We start from the raw sequence: 16,016 nt of genomic DNA, 5'->3' as shown, positions 1-16,016 counted from the left end.
AGACTCTTAGGGACTGTGCCCTCCCAGAGGAGACCTTTTGCAATTCCGTGCAAAGACCCAGTAAGAGTAAACTGGACCCCCGATAAGTAGCCACTGGCATGCTGTGTCAATTTCAAAGCCAGAAAAGAAAAACAGGGAGGGGAAATGTTGATTCCTCACCTACTCCCACCCTTCTGGGGGGAGAGAAAGAAAGCTATTTGGAGAGCAATTAAAGTCAACACCAGCTTTATTTTCAGTGACCTTTAGAGTTCTCAAATCACTGAATGAGTTTAACAACATAAAAGCGTGCCCTATAAAACTTGGATTGCTCATAAAGCGACTGGTGTCTAGCTCCTAAAAGCCTAGTTTACACAGGTAGTTACACACTAGAAATGTTTTGTTCATTCTTTCTTTTTCCTTTTGCTATTCACCGCTGTTCTAAATGCAGCCATATAGCTGTAGGCCTGCCAAGAAAATCAGGCATCTGAAAAGGTTTTTGCTTTTTTTTCCTCTTAATACTAATGTATAAAAAAACAAGAGGAAACTCTGAGAAGGAATGGAACAGGCAATGGGGCAGGGGGGTTGTGAAGGAAACAGAAGCAGTGATTACCTTGACCAGAGACAGGGTCACCCAGGGCATCAGGCAACAACAGAAGGCTTCAAGTTCAGGACAAAATAGAGCTAAGAGAAGTGAAGGGGAAACAAAAGCCTGTACAGCATCCACATATGCCTTAGACCACTTGTTCCTAAACGTGGGCAGGAACCAGAACCACCTGGAAGTCTTTTAAAATAAAGAATGCATTTCAGAGGGGCTTCCCTGGTGGCTCAGTGGTAAAGAATCCGCCTGACAATGCAGGAGACACAGGTTCGATCCCTCAGCCGGGAAGGCCCCACGTGCCTCGGAACAATTAAGCCTGAGCTCTGCAACAAGAAAGGCCACCACAGTGAGAAGCCTGTGCATCATAACCAGAGAGTAGCCCCTGCTCTCCGCAACCAGAGGAAAACCCACGCAGCGGTGAAGACCCAGCGTAGCCAAATAAATAAAATTATTTTTTAAAAAATAGATTTCAGAACCTGAAGGTTAGGGGCGGGGAACTGAAAATTTGCACTTCTAACAAGCTCCCACGTGATGCTGATGCTGCTGGTCCCAGGAGAACCACTGCTCTCGAAGCTTGGGTGTCTTCAGTTCTCCTTCTGGGGCTCTTGCTCTCCTATATAGCCACCAGTTTCGGGCCAGTGTCCAGGCCCCCGACAAAGTGACCTCACAGGGTCCTCTCCGAGGCTCAGGAGGATCCAACAGCCAGTCTCAGTCTGACATCTTGTTAAAGAGAACTTGAACTTGGTTCCATTCAGCAATGTACCTTCCCAAGAGAATGACTTACAATGAGCGCAGGTCTTTGTCCCTTTGCCAGAAACTTCCTTTCACAGCCTCGTTTGCAGCTAAGTATGGACACGGGAAAGAGTTTTACATTTGGATTTTTCAAAAGAAGCCTTACATTGGGAAGATTATTTGCACCTACTCCTTCCTGCCTGAAAGGATGATGTGAAACTTGGTGATAATGGCTGGTGCTAGTGCAGCCGTTTTGCACTCCTGAGGGGGAAAGGTCAAGCAAATCAGAGACAGACCCAGTGGCCAGGCAGTACTGAGCTGCGAAATATCCCTGGAAAGGCCTTCCACCAGATGTCTTGCTCCAGAAGAGAATTAAAAGCCTTGATTAACTAAGGTTAAACAAACACTTAGTCTATAACCCAGCAATTCCAGTCCGAGGCATTGACTAAGTGGATGTAAAAAGTATGTCTACAAAAACATCTGTAGAAAAATTTTCCTAGCAGCCTTATTAACAAAAGCCCCAAATTGGAAACAGCACAGATGCCTGTTGACTGGTAGCTGGATAAACAAACTGTGTTATAACCACGCAACGGAATGTAGCTTAATAACGAAAGAGAATAAACCACTGATACAGGCAAAGTCATAGATGAATCTCAAATCCACCATGCTAAGCAAAGGAAGCCAAGCACAAAAGATGGCCCACTGTGTGATCCTCCTTAACTGACAGGAAAAAGATCGGCGTGTAGTTGCCTCAAGTGGGTGGGATGAAGGGTAGAGGGCTAAGTACTGACCAGGAAGATCCACAAGGAAATCTTCTGGGATGACGCAAATGGTCTATAGCTAGATCTGAGTGATGGTTTCCTAGGTAATATTTGCCAAAATTCATCAAGCAGTGCATGTAAGATTTGTACATTTTTATTGTATCTAATTTGATTCCCGGTAAAGCACAACTAGTGTGTTAAAATAATAAAGCCTACACCATCAATTCTTGTTACTTGTGGTAGTTACATTCTACAGAGTTGCCACAAACACTGAATTAGAGAACAAGCAACTATTGCTCCAGAGAGAAATACAGGTTCTTATGAGTCTCTGGTCCCAACATTTTCATCAACCGATCAATACATAACCTTGTTTTTACGAGTGTTCCTGTTTAAAGACACCTGATTTGATATATACTGCTGATTCATTCGCAGTGAACTCATAACCAGCGGCACTGTACCGCACCTGAACGAAGCTCATCTGAGACACATCACATATTTCTGGAGCTTAGGACCACAAGCCGGCATTTGCGCATGATGCTTGGGGCGTTTCAGTGAAATGAATCACCAGCGAAAAGCCCCCGAGTGTGAAAAGCGTGGCACTAAATAGACCAAGAGAAAGCCACTTGTCTGCGACGGAAGAGCTGAAACAAGAAGTCAGAGTGCCGCCGCGGTCTATCTCAGCCAGGAACAGGCACACAGGGACAACTCAAGACTTTCATCTGCTCTGCGCATGTCTGCAAACCATCAGGAAAGCATCATGAGTGCTGACTTGGGGCTTACAAAGAAATTTCAGCAGGTAGATGAATTCGCAAAAACGGCAAGAGGGAACAAGAATCAACCATATAGGGAAATAATTACCAGGATTATAACACATTTACTCTTTACCCGGAGATGTCCCTCATGGGCCTGATCCTCTAGTAAAACCTGATTAACTTGGATGGGGGACCCACAGATGGGGACAAATGGGAGGGAGACATTCTGCTGCGAATTTTTCAGAAATAATATTTGGTTTTTCAGCCAATGTCCTAATCATTCCAAAAATGCAAATATTAAAAACTGGGTTAGGGACTTCCCTGCTGGTCCAGTGGTTAAAAATCTGCCTTGCATTGGGACGTGGGTTCCATCCCTGGTCGGGGAACTAAGATCCCAAAAGCTGCAGAGCAACTCAGCCTGCACACAACTACAGAAACTCGAGAGCCACTGCTAGAGAGTCTGGATGAAAGGTCCTGCATGACGCGACCAAGATCCCATGTGCCTCAACTAAGACCCAGCGGCAGTTAAATAAATAAATAAAAAGAATGTTACAGAAATAAATTAAAAATGGGTTAAAAAACAAGGAGCAGAATGTTCCCACCATGGCTCATCAGATCCACTGTTACTTGCAGCCAAACGCACACAAACTAAAAGCTATCCAGTGGTAACAGCAAGTGCTGGGATTTGAACCCAGATTCTGTGGAAGCCTTGGACTGCCTTCCAGGACACGGCCCTGGCCCATTTCCAGTGCCTGTGAAAATGCTGGGAATCCAGCCATCTGCTGGCATGACCTCCCTTCCTTTCCCCAACAGAGACTCTTTTCTCCCTGAACTTGGAGGGAGCCTTCCTAATCATGGCCTGATTTCTCCCACATGATGACTGAGGCAGACATACAGGAGAATCCGGAGAAGTGCAAGCCAGAGGCCCATGCCAGGAAGGGGTGGGGAGCTGGGTGGGCAGACCCGGAGCCAGCCACGACTTTACAATCCTGGCTTCAAGACGCCACACTTCATCCTGTTTCTTAACAAGTGTCCGCACCTTCCTGTGTTGTTTAGTTGCTAAGTCGTGTCCGACTCTTTTCCAACCCTGTGGACTGTAGCCCAGCAGGCTACTCTGTCCATGGGATTTCCTAGGCAAGAATGCTGGAGTGGGTTGCCATTTCCTCCTCCAAGGGATCTTCCCAACCCAGGGATCAAACTTGAGGCTCCTGTGTCTCCTTTACTGGCAGGCTGATTCTTTACAGCTGAGTCACCAGGGAAGAACCCCCCCCCCTCCCCCCCCGGCTCCTCCAGGGCTTACTCATAAGTAGCATGCATGCATATGTGTTCTCCAGGCAAGAATACTGGAGTGGGTTGCCACACCCTCTTTCCAGGGGATCTTCCTGACCCAGGGCTCAAACCCACATCTCTTATGTCTCCTGCATTGGCAGGCGGGTTCCTTACCACTAGTGCCACCGGGGAAGCCCACTCAAAGGCAGCATGGTTCCTCTAGGCCTGTCTGTGCTCACCAGCTGGAAGGCTGAAGGGGAGTTGTAAATCGGCCTCAGCCTCCTACTTCCGCTCAAGTCCCTTCTCAACTCAGCTCCCCACTCCAGGGCCAACAAGACAGTGCCCTGAGAGGTCACATGGTTTCCCCTTCTCAGGACGCTCTGCTGCCCCCTAACCCCACTAACAAAGCGGTGCTGGGGAGACAGCAGCAAGGACAACAGACATCCCTGTTCTCTGGCATGGCCTAGGGCAGGAGTCAGACCACGAAACAGAGACATCGCGCTCAACAGAGAAAAGCAAGGATGCAGGAGAAAGGTGATGCGCTGGGGGGAGGGTGTGTGGCTGGGGGTGCATCTTTAGTGGTCAGGGTGTCCACACGAGGAAGGGAGTCTGAGCTGATGCGCAGAAAATAAGCAGCGAGTTAGGCGAATGGGGAAGGGCGTTCTGGGCAGAAGGCAGAGCAGAGGCAAAGGTCCTGTGGCAGGAATGTGCTGGGGATGCTTAAGCAACTGCAAAGCGCTGAAGCGGGGTCAAGGAGGTGGGGTCAGAGAGGCGACGAGGACAAGCCACGGAGGACTTGGGGTTTTATTCTGTGTGAGTCCAGGGAGGTGACCGGACCTGGGCTTTCACAGGATCCTTCTGGCTGCTGAGTGGAGAGTGGATTGCAAGAGGGGAGGATGGGAGTAGGGAGCCCAGAGAGGAGAGAATGGAGACAGGTCAAAGTGTCAGTCGCCCAGACGTCTCTGACTCTCTGCAACCCCATGGACTGTAGCCCGTCAGGCTCACATGCCCTCTTGTATCAGCTCTCTTTGTTGACCTAGCACCTTCCAGTTAAGGCCATTTCTCATTAAGGTATTCTGATGGTCCCAAAGCTACTAATTATCTTATTAGGAGTGGGACTGACCTCCCACCTGGGGCAGAAGCAGGCGGAGCTGCTCAGTGTCTAGACAGAGAGGAATAGCTGAGACAAGCAAGACCTCCAAATCTTCTGCACCCGGCAGCTCTCTGTGTATCTTGTTTCAGAGTCTGGCCTTTCCCCAAAGTCTAAACTGAGATTCACAGTCTAGATCTGACTCTGAATCCTTAAACCACCTGGGGGTATATGGTGTGCGTTAGTTAGAGTGCTCAGTCGTGTCCAACTCTTTGCGACCCCGTGGACAGTAGCCCGCCAGACTCCTCTGTCCATGGGATTCTCCAGGCAAGAATATTGGAGTGGGATGCCATTTCTTTCTTCAAGTGGACCCACCCCATTTCGTCTTTTTGCAAATGAGTGAGTAGCTTCTGGTCCCCAGCTTGGCTTACTAAGTCCCTCCTTTCCCATCAATGAGACCAGAGGCTACTCTGGCCTCACACCAGAGGTCCACACGTGGTCTGGCTCTCGTCCTGGGCTCTGTTCTATTCCATCGGTAGAATGTCAATTTCAATTTATTCCCTAATCTCAGAGATAGAACGTATCCAGCTGGACAGGCAATCAATCCACGGACTGACACGGCATAGGATGTGAGGGACAGTCCAGACAGCAAGACGCCTCGGGAGAGCACAAGGTCCCCAGAGCAGAGACTGTGATGATGCCCCTTTGCTGGACAACACATCCTTCAGTAAGCTGGCGAATATCACACTGCCAACCTTTAACAAAACTATCCTCACAGAAAGAGACAGAAGGCATAAAAAAGTACTCACAAAGAAACCAGGAGATTAAAAATAATAATCTATGGACACAAAAGGTCACATATCATATGATTCCATTGATATGAAATGTCTGGGTGAATCCATAGAGATAGAAAGCAAATTCCAACCAGTCCATCCTAAAGGAAATCAGTCCTGAATATTCATTGGAAGGACTGATACTGAAGCTGAAACTTCAATACTTTGGCCATCTGATGCAAAGAACCCATTCACCGAAAAAGACCCTGATGCTGGGAAAAATTGAAGGCGGGAGAAGGGGACGGCAGAGGATGAGACTGTTGCATGGTATCGCTGATGCAAGGGACATGAGTTTGAGTAAACTCCGGGAGTTGGTGATGGACAGGGAGGCCTGGTATGTATGCTGCAGTTCATGGGGTCGCAAAGAGTCGGACACGACTTAGCGACTGAAGTGAACTGAGGGGCTACAGGGATGAAAAATGAGGATAAACTGCTTAATGGGCGTACGGCTTCCTTTTGGGAAAGGGAAATTATCCTAGACAGATGGGAAGGCAGAAAACTAGACAAAGGCTAGTTGAGACAAAGGCTGCTTAACATTATTAGTATAACTAAAAGCCACTGACTTGTACAGGTTTAATTGGTTATTTTTTTTTAATTGACATATAGCTGATTTACAATCTTATTAGTTTCAGGTGGACAGCAAAGTGATTCAGTTTTTTATATTTATACAGATTACTTTTCAGATTATATAGATTGCTTTTCCCCTTATAGGTTATTTAAAAATATTGAGAATTGTTCCCTGTGCTGTAGAGGAGGTCCTTGTTGTTAATCTTTAATATATAGTAGTGTGTTTATGTTAATCCCAAACTCCTAATTTATCTCTTCATCCCCAAACTGCTAACTTCATGCCATGTGAATATTAACTCAAAAAAGGAAAACAAAGTTCATGTAAGTAGTAATGTAAGTATACTTACATTACATTACATGTAAGTATAAAAGTAGTGTTTATAGTAAATATAAAGATGACAGCTCTGTTCCGACTATAAGCTCTTTCTGGGTGTGTGTGTGGTAGTCGTTCAGTTGTATCTGACTCTGCGACCACATGAACTGTATGTAGCCTGCCAGGCTCCTCTGTCCATGGAATTCTCCGGGCAAGAATACTGGAGTAGATTGCCATTCCCTTCTCCAGAGAAATCTTCCCAACCCAGGGATCGAACCCAAGTCTCCTGCATTGCAGGCAGACTCTTCAACATCTGAGCCACCAGGGAAGCCCCGTAAGCTTTTTCTAAACCACGTTAATAATAAAATCAGTGATGTTTTTAGCAGAACTGACAAAAAGTTGACTGAAACTTTAATTATCAAGAACATTATTCAAAATACAGACTTTAGGTTTTTTTTGTTTTTTGACTTCAGTTTTTATCATTAGTGATAACTACTGATAAATATAACATTATTTAAAATGTTTGATTTCTAAAAAATCTTCCTCACCTGTTTTATAATAAGCAGGTGACGCTTAAGAGTCTGGACTTTGGAACCAGACCCTGTGGGTTCAAATGCCACCTCTGCCACTTAACTGACCTGTGACCTCAGGCAAGTTACTTCAACCTCCCTGTTTTCTTCCCTACAGTTTCTTTCCCTATAAAATGAGATTAAAAATAGCGCCCACATCAGAGGGTTGTGAGCCCTAAAATGAATGGACGCATGTAAGTAGATATGCATAAGGCACATGCTTACCATTTTTACTGCCAAGACTGCAGACTCAAATGTTGTTGTGGCCTGGCCAGGCAATCAAGGTCAGCATCAACCTAATAAGTCAAGTTGATTGTACATACCTTTGATGTGATAAGATGGGAAGGGCAAGGGCACTTCCTCTCTGCAGTCTTCTTCCCAAACCCCTAGGCCCTTGTGTAATCGAGGGAATGTTGCTCACGTGTGTCTGACTCTTTGTGATCCCGTGGACTGCAGTCAGGCTCCAGGCAAAAATACCGGAGTAGGTTGCTTCTGCAAGAATACTGGAGTAGATCCCTTCTGTAGGGGACCTTCCCAACCCAAGGATCGAACCTGGGTCTTCCTGCATTGCAGGCAGATTCTTCACCAGCTGAGCCACCAGGGAAGCTCAATCACAAGGGAAAAAAACATCAGACAAATCCCTAGAGAGGTGCATTCTCCAAAACTCCTGACCAGCACTCCCCCCAGATGCCAAGGTCACCAAAGGAAGGAAAGTCTGAGGAACCATCACAGCCCAGGAGAGGGAGGTCTAAGGAGACAAAAGCACACATAATGTCATCTATGTAATGGGGTGTCCTGGGTGGAGTCCTGGAAGAAGGATATCAGGGGGAAACTGAGGAAATCGGAATCGGTTCTGAAGTTGGGTTGATAGGACTGCTGCTTTCTTGGCTATGACAAACTTCGACCAGGTTCTATGCCCTCTGTCCCCCCGATTCTGCCCTGGTTCTCCTACAATCTCACCACCACACGGCGCCCAAACGGACCCTGTCTGCTCACGCTGTCCTCTGCTCAGAGCCCTCCTATGATGCCTGCCTCACTAAAGTCTAAGTTCTTCCTGTGACCTTCTGCCCCCATCCCACTTCTGGCCTCGCCTCCCACCCTCTCTCCCTCCTTCAGTCCCCTCCAGCCACGCCAGCCTGCTCTGCATCCCTCCAAGGCATCAGGCACACGTCTGCCTCCGGACCTTTGCACCAGATCAGAGATACTCCTCCAGTGGACAGCTGCGGGCCCCACCCCCTCACCCAGCACTTCCACCTCCCTCTGCCCAGCACTGCTTATCTTCAAAGCTCTGATCACCATCTCAGTGTGACTGTGATGGATCTTATCTATCGCCTGATCGGCTGGGAGGGGTGAGCGCCAGTTGTTTTGTTCCCGCTGTGTATAACAGGGACTGAACGACAGAGGGGGACGTTCTCAGAGGTCACGGCTGATGCGGAACAGAGGTGCTGTGTGACCAGGTTTGGGGGAGTGTGTGGTGGCGGGGGGAGCATACAGCCACAGGCAGACCAGGGACCCGTGGGGCTGGGCTCGGAATGGGGGACTGGCCATGGGGATGAGAGCAGGGACCCAGAGGGAACCTGTCAGTGGCAGAAGGGAGGGGTGAAAGGTCACGGTGGGGTGGGGGGAGAATTGGGCCTCAGCACAGAAAGCTGATCAGAGAAGGAGGAATTGAGCAGAGGGGCTGATGGGGCCAGCACTACAGAGAGCAACTCAGAGAGAGAGAAAGAAAAAGAGGGAGAGAGCGGGGAGGGGAGGTGGGCGCATCTCTCCAGGACAGGGGGGACTGGGGGAAATGCTCCACAGGACTCTCCACCCGCCCCCGCCCAGCACAGCAACCCAGGAGGCAAAATAATCCGGTCAGTCTACACCAGTGGCTTCTGCCCCAAATGCCAGGAGCCAACCCAATACAGAAGACAACAAAAACTCCAGGCAAGTGTGCAGAATGTTTGCAGACCCTGTCCGGATGAACCCCATCAAGCTGGTCAAGACACCGTCCACTGGGGCCAGAAGCTCAGGCAGCTCCATGGACGTCGTGGACAGCTTGCTCACGGGCTCTGTGGAAGAGGACATTTCTCCAGTCCGCAGAGCAAAGGTTGAAGAGTCACAACAGCAGCGGGGTCTGCAGGATGGATTTCAATCCTCACCCAGGAAGGAGGATTCTAGAACATGTGATGTGGAGCACACCTTTGTCAAGGGAGGAGAGCCTACAGACAATATCTACCTAGCATCATATGAAGCCAGGGGCTCCTCTTAATTCCACCCTTGTGAATAATGGGGCAGATATAGAACATTCTAGAATGTTCACACCACCCTCTAACTGGAAACAACCCAGATGCCCATCAATGGAAGAATCCATGAATATGCTGTGGTTCGTCCACACAGTGGAATACTACACAGCAATGAAAAAGGAACAAACTACTGGTACATATGACATAGAAGCACCTCACAAACATGCTGAAAGAAAACACCCCTGTATGGTTTCATATACAAAGTATACATCCATTCTAACTGTGGAGTTAGAGTCAGGATGGTGGTTCCCTGCGGGTGGGGGGATGCGGTGGACAGAGGGACTAGAAAGGGTTGAGGCATCTTTTAGGAGGCTTTCCAGGTGACTCAGTGGTAAAGAATCTGCCTGCCAATGCAGGAGAAGCAGGTTCGATCCCTGAGTCAGAAAGATCCCCTGGAGAAAGAACTGGCAACCCACTCAAGGAAATCCCATGGACAGAGGAGCCTGGCAGGCTACAGTCTGTGGGGTTGCAGAGTCAGACTAAACCACCACCACACTACCATGTTCTGCTCTTTGTTTTTTTAATCTGGGAGCTGGTTACATGGGTGTGTCCAATGTGCAAAAACTCACCCAACTGGGCATTTATAATGGTGATGGCCCAGAGGCACAGGCTTTATTTTGGGGGTGATGAAAATGCTCTAAATGGATTACAGTGAGGGTTACACATCTCGGCGAATATACTATAAACCAAAGAATTGGACATTTTAAATGGGTAAACTGTATGGTGTGTGACTTGAAGCTCTATAAAGTTATTTTTAAAAAGAGTAACCATGAGAGTGTTATCTTACCATTGCTGGGTAGAACACATGTTTTCCACTTTTCTGTATGAACCCTCTATTTCTCAATTTAAAAAGAAAAGTAGAGACTTCCCCTGGAGTCCAGCGGTTAAGACTCTGCAGGTCTACTGCAGGGGCCATGGGTTCAATCCCAGGTCAGGAACTAAGAGCCTGCGGGTGACCACACCCAGTCACTTGATTTTCCCCATTTTACATAATGAACACTGAGGCAACACCCCCCTGAACGCGCCCCAGGTCACAGAGCGGGTCTGCCCGGAAGCCAGGCTTTGGGTTGTTAGGGGGCTGGGTCCTCTGGAGACCCTGCTTCATTCTGGAAGGCAGAAACAGGAGAGACGGGGCTGGTGGCGGGGGTGTGGCTGGGACAGACCTTCCAGGCCTCTCCCCTGTGCCTTTGTGCCAGCAAAGACTGCCTGCTTCTTTGCCAAAATCATTCCTTCATTCACCTCAAAATCAGTGAATATTCCCCAAACCCACATTATGCCTGAATTTCTTCAGTAGCCTCCTCACCGGTCTTCCTGCCCCCACCCCTAGTTCAGGGACCTGGTTTGAATCCAAATCACCTCCCATACCCGCTCTCCTCCGAATCCAAGCAGAGTTCTGGTCTCATTTGTCAAAGTAAAGTCCTCTCTGTGACCCACCAGGCCCCTCAGGACCTCCCCCTGTCCCCTCTGCCCACATCCCCTGCCCTCTCTCCTATGTCCACTCAGCTCGGGCAACACAGGCCTCCTCAACCTCAGGTATCTCCCTTCAAATGTTGCCTCTGCGGTGACCTCACCTGCTCTGACCCCTGCCTTGGAAGCCCAACCTTCTGCACCCTGATCCCTCGTTCTCCTGCTTTATCTTTGTTAGGAAACATACTGACACCTGACATAGTAAATCTTTTACTGACTTACTTATTTATTGTCTGTCTCTGAAGTAAACACTTGGGAAATACTGGCTAAACCTTGGCTAACCATGGACAGCTGTGCAGGTCGTAGACTGCACAACCCTGGCCAGGGAGGGTGGGGCATTCCTATTTTAGGACACTGTAGATTCATGTATATATATAAGGACAATTTTCTGACAGATGGCAGAAAAGGGTCCTTATAAGAAAGGGTGTCTGTTTTTTAGTTCCACATAGGCTGGCGGGCTACAGTCCATGGGGTTGCAAAGAGTCAGACACGGCTGAGTGACTGAGCACACACACAGGCTCGTGGTGGCCATAATTAAAGAAACAGGTGAACTGTTTCTTCAGATGCGCCCAGACTGCCCAGGTTCAGATCCCACTCTGATTCTAAGCACCGGTGTGACCTTGGCCAAGTCATTTCTTTCTGTGCCCCAGTTTCCACTTCTGCAGGGAACCATTAACACCTCCATGGTGTTGTACAAGGATTCAACGAATGAATATGTGTAGAGTACAAGACTGGGGTGCCGAGGCTGTCCTAGAGGAATATGCATTATGATCAGGAGTAACTACTATTCCCAAATCCCCAGGCTCAGGTTTCAAAAAATAAAACACAGGGGCTTCCCTGGCAGTCCAGTGGTTAAGAATCCGTGCTTCCACTGCAGAAGGCGCAGGTTCGATCCCTGGTCCAGAAACCAAGATTCCTCATGCTGCAGAGCAACTAAGCCTGTGAGCCACAACTACTGAAGCCTGCATGCTCCAGAGCCCATGCTCCACAACAAGAGAAGCCACTGCAATGATATCGCAACTAGAGATTAGCCCCCCACTGCCCCCCACAACAAGAGAAAGCCCGCACACAGCAAGGAAGGCCCAGCACAGCCAAAAACAAAATGCGTTTTTTAAAAGATGGGAATGATAATGTCTTCCCTGGTTGTTCTCATAGTCATAAGATTAAAAAAATGAAAACACTTAAAAACTGTTAAGTGTGACACTACCAACCTCATACATGTTCGGCTTTGGGTTTAGAGCATTCGTGAGGAACCCTGGAAATCTAGGACAGTTCCAGCAGGGATCCAGCGCTGCCTGCTCACCTCAAGGACACAGCCTCTGAGTCCCTCCCCTGGGAACAGCTCAGGGGGCACTAACTCCCAGTGTGCACGCCCCACCCATGAGACATCCACTTGGCCAGCTCCACAAACTCCCCTCCACTGAGTTTGACCTCCTGAAATTTGCTCTTGCCCTCAGCTCTCAAAATATGTCACTCTTGTCAACTGTGCAAGAATGACTGTCCCAAGGGCAAGAGGAAAAGCAGATTGATGGGGAGGAAGGATGCCAAAATGTTAATAAGGCTTTTCTGCCCTGGGAGACAGAACAACAAATCCATTTCGTGTTCTCAGCGTTTCTGGAACTCTGTATATTCCAATTTCTTCCCCCTCCCTGCCCTCCCTCTTTTATTTATTCTAATGATCTTGCATTACTTGCTGCATGTTAAGAGACTGTACTTTCCTTTAACTTTTTATTGACATCACACATCTCCCCAGATGCTCATATTAGAAGTGTAATGGATTGTCAAAAAATGAACACGCCAGCCGCTGGGAGCAGAACAAGACGACCAGCCAGCAGAGGAAGAACTCCAGCTGGTCTAGAGAGCAGGTTCGGACTTCCCTGGTGGTTCAGTGGTTAAGATTGCACTTCTAATGTAGGGAATATGGGTTTGATCCTTGGTCAGGGAACTAAGATCTCACATGCTGCATGAAAAGTGTGGACAGATCTTGATCTATGGAACCTGGGAATAAGTAACAGACTGTTAAGTAACATACTGTTCTTTCTAATTCTGTGTACATTTGGAACTTTTCTTTAATAACATTGTTTTTTTTTTTTTTTAACTGCACACATCCTTTGTCCAGCAATTCCCCCTATGGGATTTTAACTTACACTCTACTCACATTGATGGCTCAGCTGGTGAAGAATTCACCTGCAATGCTGGAGACCTGGCTTCGACCCCTGGGTTGGGAAGATCCCCTGGAGGAGGCATGGCAACCCACTCCAGTCTTTTGCCTGGAGAATCCATGGACAGAGCAGTCCATGGGGTCACAGAGTTGGACACAATTGAGTGACTAAGTGCACACACACACACACACACACACACATTGATGCAAATCAACAGTTGTACACACAGTGCCTCACTGGAGTCTTGTTTGTCATAGCCTGGAACTAGTCAAAGTGTCCAGCAGAGGGGCACTAGCTTCAGTAAATTAGGGTCCCCCAGTGGGGTAAATACTATGCAGCTGAGAAGGACACAGAATTTGACAAGTTAGGGTATATTATTATATATCCTATATATAGGTATATTATTAAATATTAATAATATATTAATTCCAGGGTATATTATTAAAAGTTAAAAGCAAAGGGCAGAACAGTGTTAGAATAATTTACCATTAGTACCTTAAAAAATAGGGGGGTGTGAAGAGAAAGTGGGGGGCGGGGAGAGAGAGAGAGACGCTAACACAGGCAGAATGTCTGTTTAGAAAGAGGTCCCCCAAACCATAACCATTTGCCTCTGGGAAGAGGACGTGGGTACAGGTGGCTGGGAGACGGTGAGGGGCAGGGCGGGGGTGGTGGAGGGGGGAGGAAGGCTTTTCATTAAAAATCTTTGATGTTATTTGTGTTTTACACTTGGGCGCGTTGTTTCCTATTTTTTATTTTTTTAACGTTTTTAAGCACCGAAGAAAATCGGTTTCCTAAGCGTGGCCCTGACCCCACACATCTGCTCTGAGACTGGAATAGAAGGATCAGGCTGTCCCCTCTGTTCCCTCTGGGGATGGGGCGGCAAGTGGCGGGTTGGGGCGGGGGGCAGGCATGGCTAAGACTTAGCAAGGAGAGCAAAGCCGCCCTGTGGGGCTGCCCAGGGCCCCCTGGAAATGATTTCCAGATTTGGGAGCCCTTGGCTGAGGCTGGGGGAGGGGGAGATACAACTCAGGAAGAACTGGGGGAGGAAGGGGAGGAGGCGGCGGGGGAGGTCTGTGTATCGGTGAGAACACACGGGAAGAGCAGGCCCGGGCAGGGGGCGGCTGGAAACGCCGTCTCCCACCCTGGCTGAAGAAAACAGCCGCCAAGTAGCTTCATTCAAAATTGACAAAAAGCAGAAACAACCCGAATGTCCATCAATGGATGGATGGATGAAGCGGATGCAGTACGTGCATACAATGGAATACTACTCAGCCAGGAAAAGGGAGGAAGCACTGATCCTGCTACGATGTGGATGAACCTTGAAAACAGTATACAAAGTGGGAGCAGCCAGACACAAATGACCACATGTTGCGTGATTCTGTTGGTTCGAATGTTTAGAAAAGGCAAAGCCCCAGAGGCAAAAAGTGGGTCTTTGTGCCAGGGGCCGGGGGATGATAGATACAGGGTTTCTTTTTGGGTAATGAAATTGTTCTAGAACTAGAGTGTGGTGACGGTTGCACAATTCTGTGAGTGTACTAAAACCCACTGAATGAAATGCTCTAAAGGGGAGAAATGAATGGTATGCAAGTATCTCAGTGTTGAAAAAGAAAAAGGAACGAAGCTCTGAGGCATGCTCCAACAGGGTGAACCTTGAAAACCCACTGCGTGGAAGTCAGACCCCAAAGGCCGCAGAGTGGTGGGTTCTATTTGTATAAAATGTCCAGGGGAGGCAAGCCTGTAAGAGACAGAGAGCAGATTAGGGGTTCCCAGGGGCTGGAGGGCAGGGGAAATGGGGAGCAACTAAGGGAATTGGGGTTTCTATCAGGGAGGATGAAAACGTTCTGGAACTAGACTGGGGATGGCTGCACAACTCCGTGAACATACAAAACACCAATGAATCGAACTCCTTCAATGGGGGGATTTTGCGGTATGTGAACTATATCTCGATTCAACTGTTTACAATTTGAAGCAAGGAGGGGAACTTCCCTGGCGGTCCAGTGGTTAAGACTCTGCCTTCCAATGCAGGGGGCGGGGGAACCAAGATCCCACATGCTGCGAGGTGCAGGAGAAATAAAGAAATAAATAAGCAAGGGAAAGAAGAAAGGCAAAAAGAAAAAAAAAAATTTTAAGCAAGTAAAAAAAAAAAAGAAACTGGTCATGCAGCCCACCACCACCCCCACCCAGACCCTGACTCCCAACCTGCACTTCCCAGCCCACACATCCTCCCAGGGCATGTCCCCTCAACGCGACACCCCCCACCCCGGCAAACACACGGGAGCACCTGGACCCCGGCCTCCAGTCCTGGCTGTACTTCCTGGGTGCCCTACAGGATCCGGGTGGGAACCCCATCGCCAAGGCGGGTCCCTGGGAAGCCTCCCTCTGGCTGACCCCGGAGGGCCCCCACGAGGGCTGAATACGAAGCTTTAACCTCTCATTCCACCCACCCCGCCCCCGCCCCAACCCCACCAAAGCCAAAAATGGGCAAGAAAACACAGAAACCACAAAGGCCTGTGAAATGTGCTGGGTTTGTAGAATTTCTTAAGTGTGTAAAGTGTTGATCGCGGAGGCATAAATGCCTTTAGACTTCAAAAACACAAAACCCAGCACACAGAGGAAACTTCCTGCTTAAGCAAGAA

At 48.4% G+C, this 16,016-nt stretch overlaps 1 protein-coding gene across 3 annotated transcripts in view; it reads right to left on the bottom strand.

Annotated features, from left to right (window-relative positions):
• The window catches only part of BICRA (BRD4 interacting chromatin remodeling complex associated protein), a 74,169-nt gene that overhangs the window by 33,024 nt on the left and 25,129 nt on the right, over nt 1-16,016 (bottom strand). The window contains exon 1 of one of the 3 annotated variants that reach the window (XM_065926404.1): nt 7,787-7,892. The exons of the other annotated variants lie outside the window; for them this stretch is intronic. The gene's annotated coding sequence lies outside the window, so the exon portion shown is untranslated. Of the gene's footprint in view, nt 1-7,786; nt 7,893-16,016 lie in introns of those variants that run through there. 3 annotated transcript variants of the gene reach the window in all.

This window comes from Muntiacus reevesi, chromosome 2 (genome assembly GCF_963930625.1).
Source record: "Muntiacus reevesi chromosome 2, mMunRee1.1, whole genome shotgun sequence".
In the NCBI taxonomy this organism is placed as follows: Eukaryota; Metazoa; Chordata; class Mammalia; order Artiodactyla; family Cervidae; genus Muntiacus; species Muntiacus reevesi.
This window is presented reverse-complemented; position numbering and strand designations above follow the sequence as displayed.